Below are 8172 nucleotides of genomic sequence, written 5' to 3' on the forward strand. Positions count from 1 at the left end.
CCAATTGTATGGTTGCCAACTTTCTAATTCCAGAAAACCAAATATCCTTGTCCTGCCCACTGCCCTGCCCCTTCCTGAGGCCTGGCCCCCCTGCTCACTCCATCCCTCTTCCCTCCATTGCTTGCTCTCCCCCGCCCTCGCTCTCATGCTCATTTTCACTGCAAGGCCCTAACAGGCATATTTATTGTTTTGACAGATGTATTATGCTAATTTCAGGTTTTATTTGTTACAGGATGCTAGAGCTGGCAGTGAAATAGTCAAAAAGGGTAATTTAAAAAAATGAAATTTCACAAAGGTTTTCATTATTCTTTCCATTAAAGGCCCACCCCTGAAGCCCAAATACAAATCCATAGAGCACAACCACAGAAATGCACACCTGTCCATATCCCTATATAAATAAATCTGTAGAAACTGACGCCCACACCTACATGCAGATACACACATGTATTCATGTACTGACACATATACTTCCATAGAGTAGTACATAACCCAATTATAATTATTGTTTAATGCCTAGAGACCCCACCTAAGATCAGGGCTCCAGGGTGATAGATGCTGGACATACACATAAAAAGAGAGTCTGCGAGAAAGAGTTTATAATGTAGCTAGACAAAGGTGGGGAGAAATGTATGATACATTGGCTCTTCTGCAATTACTAGTCAACAACCATCACCACTTTTTAAGAAATAATACATTTATCTTAGAGATCCCCTCTCTTTTAAAAATTTGTTATGAAATGAATACACATATTTTATGTCATTAATTTTTTTGTGTGCGAGCCACGAAAAGGAATTAAAGTCAAAGAGTTAGACTACAAATTGTATTCACACAGGTATATACCCATGCGGCAATACACACACACCCCTACACAAAGACATACAGTCTCTTACATACAATGCATGCATGCACACACTTTCCAACACAGACACACCCAGTCGGGAAGGGAGGAGGGGAAAAGATGTGGGGGGGCGTGGAAGAGAAAGGATGAGGAGGGAAAGATGTCAAGGACGAGAGCAGGGTGGGAGTGAGAGGGGGCAGTGAAGGAGAGAGGAGGGAGCATGGGGAGTATGTGGGGTGGATCGGGAGGCAGAAGGCTACAGGTGCATGAGGATGTGGGGGTGTGACACTATGGAATCTGGGGGACATGAGGATATTATGAATATTAATATTGTAAAATTGTAATGTGTTATGCCAGATATGCCATGTAAGGTATCTGCAAAAATGTTATAACTTGCCAGATATGATAATCTCATTTATGTGTTTGTATCCCCTTTGTTTGATGAGTTATAGCTTTGTATGTATGTCTGTATTTCAAAATTGTGCTATGCTTCTGGGTGTCATCCCCAGACAGGTCAGCTCTACCTAGCCTACTTGATGGCCCATTAAGGACCATCAGCTATACAACTGACCCATTGAGAGAAGGCAGATACATCTACCTCATGACTCAGCAAGGCATTCAGGGGCATGTCTATGGACAGAACTCTAAGGCCTCCAAGCCATGTGCTGGGCAGCTTTTTGTTTGAAACAAAGGAAGCACAGGCCGCATGGCAAAAGACTATAAAAGGCAGCTGCATCGTCTCCATTTTGTCTTCAATCCTGCTTCTTACCTCTGGAGAAACTTTGCTACAAACTGAAGCTCTAAACAATGGACTGAATGACCCATCCCAGCCGTGGATGTACTCCAGAGACTTGACTTAAGCCAGCAGTTTATTCCATCACTGCTACAAGCCTGAGCCAATAACTTTGCCATTACTGTAATTGATTCCTTTAACCAATTTTAACTCTCACCTTTCCTTCTTTCTTTCTATAAATAAACCTTTAGATTGTAGTTAATAAGAATTGGTGGTAGCGTTTATTTGGGTAAGATCTGAAACATTCGTTAACCTGGGAGGTAACGTGTCCGATCCTTTGGGATTGGTAGGACCTTTTCTTTTATATGATGAAATAAGATTTACAAAAATGTTCATCATATTTGACGTTGTTACCTGGATGGAGCCTGAGGCTGGATCACTTTAAGGGAACTGTGTCGTTTTTGGACATCTGAGTAACCAGTAAGGTAATAAAGAAGCTGTTTTATGCTGGCCTGGTGAATCTAGGTATTAGAATATCCACCAGCTTTTGGGGGTTTGGCTGCCCGATCACAGGGGGGCACAGGGGTGTACAGGGACATAATGGGAATGCAGCAGTGTATGGAGATGAATGGGGTGCAGGGCTGTGGGGGGTGAGGGACATGTAGGTGGCAGCTCTGGGAGGCAGAGAGGATGGGTAAGAGAGCGCTGTAAGGGGTGCTAGGATGGGTAGGTGAGGATGGGGGAGGGATGCAGCGAGGGGATGGGGATGCTGGGGGTTGGGATGGGGAGGAATGCAGCAATAGGGATGTGGGGTTGGGATGGGGAGGGATGCAGTGAGGGGATGGGGATGCTGGGGGTTGGGACGGGAAGGGATGCAGGGATGGAGTGCTGGGGGGTGGGCCGGGGAGGATGCCGGGAGGGGGAGGGGAGCACGGGGGGTTGGGGATGCGGGGGGGTTGGGATGTGGAGGGATGCAGTGAGGGGGTATGGGAGTGCAGCCCCATTCCCAGCACTCGGAGACGGATATATACCTCCAACTTCTGGGTGCCTGCAATGGGGCGACAGACTGCAGTTTGCCACAGGGCATATGCCACAGCTCGAGCCCAGCCACAGGAAGAGCGCAAGGAGAAGAGGGCCAGCAGCAGCAGGAGAGGCATGTGCCATGACTCCTCAACAGCCATCTGCTCTGCGTGCTAGTTAATCCCCTACCCTGCCCCAGCCAATGAGAGCTGCTCCTGTAGGTGGGGGGTGTTGTCAGACGTCACCGGTGTGGTGCTCTACTCTATTCACTGTTGATAACAGTCAGCTGCGTGTGTGTGTGTGTTCCCTCAGTGTGCTGCCCCGGCTCTGCGCAGATAGCTGGCACAGCAGACCCCGAGAGAACCCCCAATGACCACAGACTCCAATAAGATACGAAGGCACCCGGCCAGGATTATTGTCAAACGAAGCACAGTAATAGTTTTCAGCAGACTCTACAGGGCGTACTATGAATATGTGCCCCTGACAATGGACCGGCTGAGTCAGTGGCGGGACTCTCCACTGCCCCCTAGGCTGGACAAAGACAACTCCTCGGGTGAATTCTTATACAAACAAGTTACACATCACTCCTGACGTATTGAGGTGCAAACCCTCTATGTAGCAAGATACAACCCCTCTACGCTGAAAGGTGCCGTCTCTCACCTTGTACATGTTGGTTCGAACAAAACAACGCTATCCATCATATTATCCTTTTGCCCATCTTTAGGATGGGTCAGCCTGTTCCTTGTTATCTGTGCAGAATGTGCAAGTATCCGAGTGTTCTGGTACCTTTTAGGTATGTGTATTTTTGCAACATCATCCCTTTCCTTGCCAGCTTCTGTGAGCAGGGCCTGCCTCTGGTCCCTTTCCATTGGCTGCCCCAAGCACCTGCTTCCTGCACTGGTGCCTGGAGCCAGCCCTGGCCCCAGCACCCTCTTTACTCTTGCCTCAGCCTGCAAATCCCAGCAGCTAGGCAAGAGTTCTTTCTAGCTCCCCTGGTCCCTGCTTGTAGCACTGTTCTGTCCAGGGAGCTAGCTTTTTTCTTCCTGCCAGGCACCCAGTCCTCCCTTCTTAAGCTCCAGGAGATAACTGACTGGGCTCTCTCTGCAGATCTTCTTTTATGGGCCTGCCATGCCCTGCTTGGCTGCTCGACCCAGACCTTCTTTAATTGGCTGCCTCCTGCACAGCCTCCCTAGGGCTCTAATAACCCCTTAGAGGCCAGTGTGTGGCCAATGCCCCATCACAGTGCACATTTACCAAAGAATATTACAATTAGGGAATGCTCTATACAGCACATACAGTATGGGAATAAACAGGTAAAGAGATGACTAAATACTTAATTCATGCAACTTCTGAAATATCTGTATGAATGTATAAAATTACTTTGCATATCTTAAAATCCGCTACAATGCTGGCCCTGTAGAGCTGCCCAAATTCACAAAACAGGAATATACTAATAACCACTCCAAGATGAGGCATTGAAATAAAATGACAATACTGTACATTCTACACTCTACATTCTACAGCCATACTTAACTCTCTTGTTGGTACATAAATGAGGGATTAAACTGATTTGAAGTAGTTACTCTGTATTTGCATGCATTGCTGGGAGTAACACATATACTTCAGGTTTCCTGACACTTACCATTATAAGATCCTGTTTCTAGTTGCTTATAACTTTGCCAAACTTTAATTATTTGGGCTGAAATTTTCCTTGCTGGGTATCTGCCTCAGGCTAGGGTGGGGACAGTGTTATTTCAGCACAAATCATTTTTTAGATTAGGATAGAAATATGTTACAACCATTCACTTGAGAAGCTTGAATGCCTCCATACTTTGGAGCAGGGGCTTGAATTTTAGCAAAGGGTTGACCTGGTGTTAGGGATGTCTGTCCTCATGAAAATCTGCCCAATGTTAGCCAAGTTACAAGCCTTTTAAAATCTTGGATTGCACAGGCTCCATAAAGCCATCTTAGAATTTGGCAACTAAATTGAAGTTTCCATTTGCACTGAGCATGCTCCAGCCCTGGGTAGCAGGGGCTGAGGTGCACTTTCCTTGCCCTCAGAGGCAGCTTAAGATTTATTGGGGCCCAGGCTACAAATAACATTGCCCCCCTGCACACACATACAGTCAACATGGGGCCCCACCCCCTGCTCCCCCCCTTTCCCCCCATGGCCCTCCCTCCTCCCTGACCAGAAGTTGGGCTGTGGTAAGAGCTACCCAGGGAGCTCAGGCTGCTGTGGGGAGCCCTGGCCCCTCCACCTGTCCTGGATGGCACACTCTGGGGGGCAGGGACATGGTCTGGGGGCTGCTCTCAGGCACCCCAGCTCCTAGCCCAGGGCAGGTGGAGGGTCTGGGGCTCCCCACAGCTGCCCAGGCTCCCAGGGCAGCTCTTACTACAGTCTAGGGTGACAATAGGCCAGGACAGTCCCCTTTTTAAGCCCTGCCCCAGACATCCCGACTTGTTTGGCAAAACTGGGCATTTGTCCATCATCAGTTGGCACGAACAAATGCCCAGTTTTGCCAAAAAGGGACTCAGATGGGGACAGCTCCATGCAGGAGGGAGGGGCAGGTAGAGGGGCTCAGGGGGCCCCTAAAAAGGAAGGTCTGTTTACAAGTACAGGGAGCAAAGGAGCAATGTGTATATATTTAAAAGAGGGGAAAAGTTGGCTGTCTACAAGGCCCATTCAAATAGGGATGGAATGAATCTGAGTGAGGGTGAGAGGGGAGAAGAGAAAAGCCTAGATAGTTTATAGATAATGTACTGGGCTGGCTGGAAAAGTCTTTAAAAAAACAGCTCTGGAGGAAAACCAGCAATTTATTGAAGACAACAAAGGAACTGTGTACAGTTGCCAGGGCTGGCCTTACCATGAGGCAAACTGAGGAGGCCATCTCAGGTGCCAGACTGGGTGGGGGGTGCCACTAGGACCCAGAGTGTAGAAAATTGCGTCTGCTGCTGGTGCATATGTATTCTCTCTGCTCTAGATGCACAGAGATGGTGGAGTGCTGTGCTGGAGGAAGGAGGGCACAGGAGACATAGGCAGGCAGGCGAAAAGTTGAGAGGGAAGAACAGAAAGCAGCAGGAGCTGCAGGGAGAGAGAGGAGGAGGAGCCTCTTATGTACCTCTCTAGCACCCCCAGGAGCCTGGACTGATTAACACCAGCTTCTCCAGGAGCTTCCTGTTTCCTGCTGCTTCCCTGAACCCACTTGAGGAGAACAGGCAGTCAACTGAAGTAGTAGGAGCCAGTTAGGTCCTCACTCAGGCCCTGCTACCAGCCTGCTTATTTGTCCCTTCAACTGAGTGGTGAGAGCCACTACAGCTGACACAGAACAGCAGTCATGAGTGAAAGAAGAAAACGCCCTTCTGGGGCAGCATTCAGGAAAAAAAAGCAAGCAAAGGAAGCTTGTCTATCTAAGCAGGAAGGAGCTCTCCTGAGATACATAGACACAAATGTTTATGGTGAGCCTTCTGGCCCCAGTGAGGATGTGAGTGGTGAGGAGATGCCTGATCTTCCAGTTAGTCAGACTGAAGGTGATCTGGCAGCTACTGCAGCATCCATATCTCCATCTCAAATGGATGTAACCATGCACATTCCTGAAGAAAAGTGTAGATCAGAGAAGAGTGTGGTGGAGGCGCAAGAAACAGCTGCTGCTGAGTTTAGTTCCTTAAGTCTAGATGATCCAGGACTGTGAACCCACTTGAGCAGTAGCCTGAGGGATTTCCTTGTACTGCATTGGCCACAGCAAGTGAAAAACTTAATGTTCCCCAAAGACAATTAAAACAGAAGTTTCCATCCAACACATTACTGGCGTGAAATCCCCAATGGTGACAAAGTGGAGAGGCTATGGCTTATGGACTCAAAAACCCAGAATGCTGCATACTCTTTTTGTTGCAAACTCTTCCAGTCTAATGTTCCAGCCACATTGGGTTCTATAGGAACAAAGGACTGGAAATACCTGGCTAGAAATCTGGCATGCCATGAGAAAGCAGCAAATAACCAGAGAGCATTCCATAGCTGGAAAGAGCTTGAGATGAGACTAAGGTTAAAGGCCACCATAGATGACCAGCATCAAGAGAAGATTGCATCAGAGTCTCTTTACTGGCAAAATGTTCTGAAAAGGCTCATTGTCATTGTGAGAACGCTTGCTACCCAAAACCTAGCACTGCGTGGCACTTCAGATCAGCTGTATGTGCCATACAATGGAAACTTCCTTAAAATCGTGGAACTGATGGCTGAGTTTGATGCTGTACTCCAGGAGCATCTAAGAGGAGTGACATGGGTCTGGGAGCAGAAGTGATGCAGGGCAAGGCACCACCAGGAGAAGGGATAATGGGACAACTAGAATGAAACAAATGTCAAGTGCAATTTAAAACTATGATGACTTTTAATAACCTGTAACAAGAAGTTTGACCAATTTTCTTCAAACACTGCAGAAAAATTCTTCCTTGCCTTCGTAGAAAATCCAGCAATTTTCAGGACAAATGAATTTTCTAAGACAAACTATAGGTAGATGGCTAAAAAGCATAAAATAGGGTTTTTACAGTGGAACCTGGTGGCAAACTACAGTAAAACAAAGAAGACAGCCAGTTCATTGAGAGGGAAGAACTTAACAGAAAAACACTGAGTTGCTCATGGACCAAAAGATTTGGCTGTGTGGGTGGGAAGGTGATTGTTCGCAGCTGATTCTTTCAGTAACAAGTGTCAAAGTTAAAATTACAAGCAGTGTGTTCTTGAAAAGCCATCTTCCTCCTGTTTACAGGATCCCAGCAGGGACCATTCCATCACCTAGCATGACATCCTGTATAGCACAGATGATTACATTTTACCATTACTCCAGAATTGAACCCAATAGCCTGTGTTTGGCTAAAGCATAACTTCCAGAAAGATACCCCATCTTGATATGAAGATATCACACTATGGCAGCAGTTCTCAAACTTTAGCAACTCAAGGACCCCCATTTTAATTAAAAAATGTTCATGGACACCCAAGCTGTCTTCTAATTTTCCATGGGGGTGCTCAACCCCTGCTCAGCCCTCACTCCACCCCTTCCCCCAAGGCCCCACCCCCATCCCCGCTCCTCCCTCTCCTTCCCAGTGCCTCCTGCATGCCATGGAACAGTTGTTGAGTGGGGTGCAGAAGATGCTAGGAGGGAGGGGAAGGAGTTGATCAGTGGGGCTGGTGGCCCCAGACATGACTCACAGACCTCCTGGGGTACCCTCGCGAACCCCTGTTTGAGTACCACTGCGCTATGGAGAACCCATCACTTCCCCTGGTGTTTTGTTCCAATGGTTGATCACCCTCACTGTTAAAACACATGTGCCTTATTTCTAATTTTAATTTGTCTGGCTTCAGCTTCTAGCCCTTGGTTCTTGTTCTGCCTTTCTCTGCTAGATTGATGAGCCCTTTAGTAGTTGGTATGTTCTGAAGATACTTATACACTGATAGTCACCTCTCAGTCTTCCCTTTGATAAGCTAAACAGATCATGCTCTTCAAGTCGTTCCCCTTATAAATTTTCTGCATTTCATAGCAATCAATATAAATGTGAAGTTATATGCTTCCCCCTTTATCACCTGTATATTGCT

Source organism: Mauremys reevesii, linkage group 13 (assembly GCF_016161935.1).
Source record: "Mauremys reevesii isolate NIE-2019 linkage group 13, ASM1616193v1, whole genome shotgun sequence".
NCBI classification, from domain to species: Eukaryota; Metazoa; Chordata; order Testudines; family Geoemydidae; genus Mauremys; species Mauremys reevesii.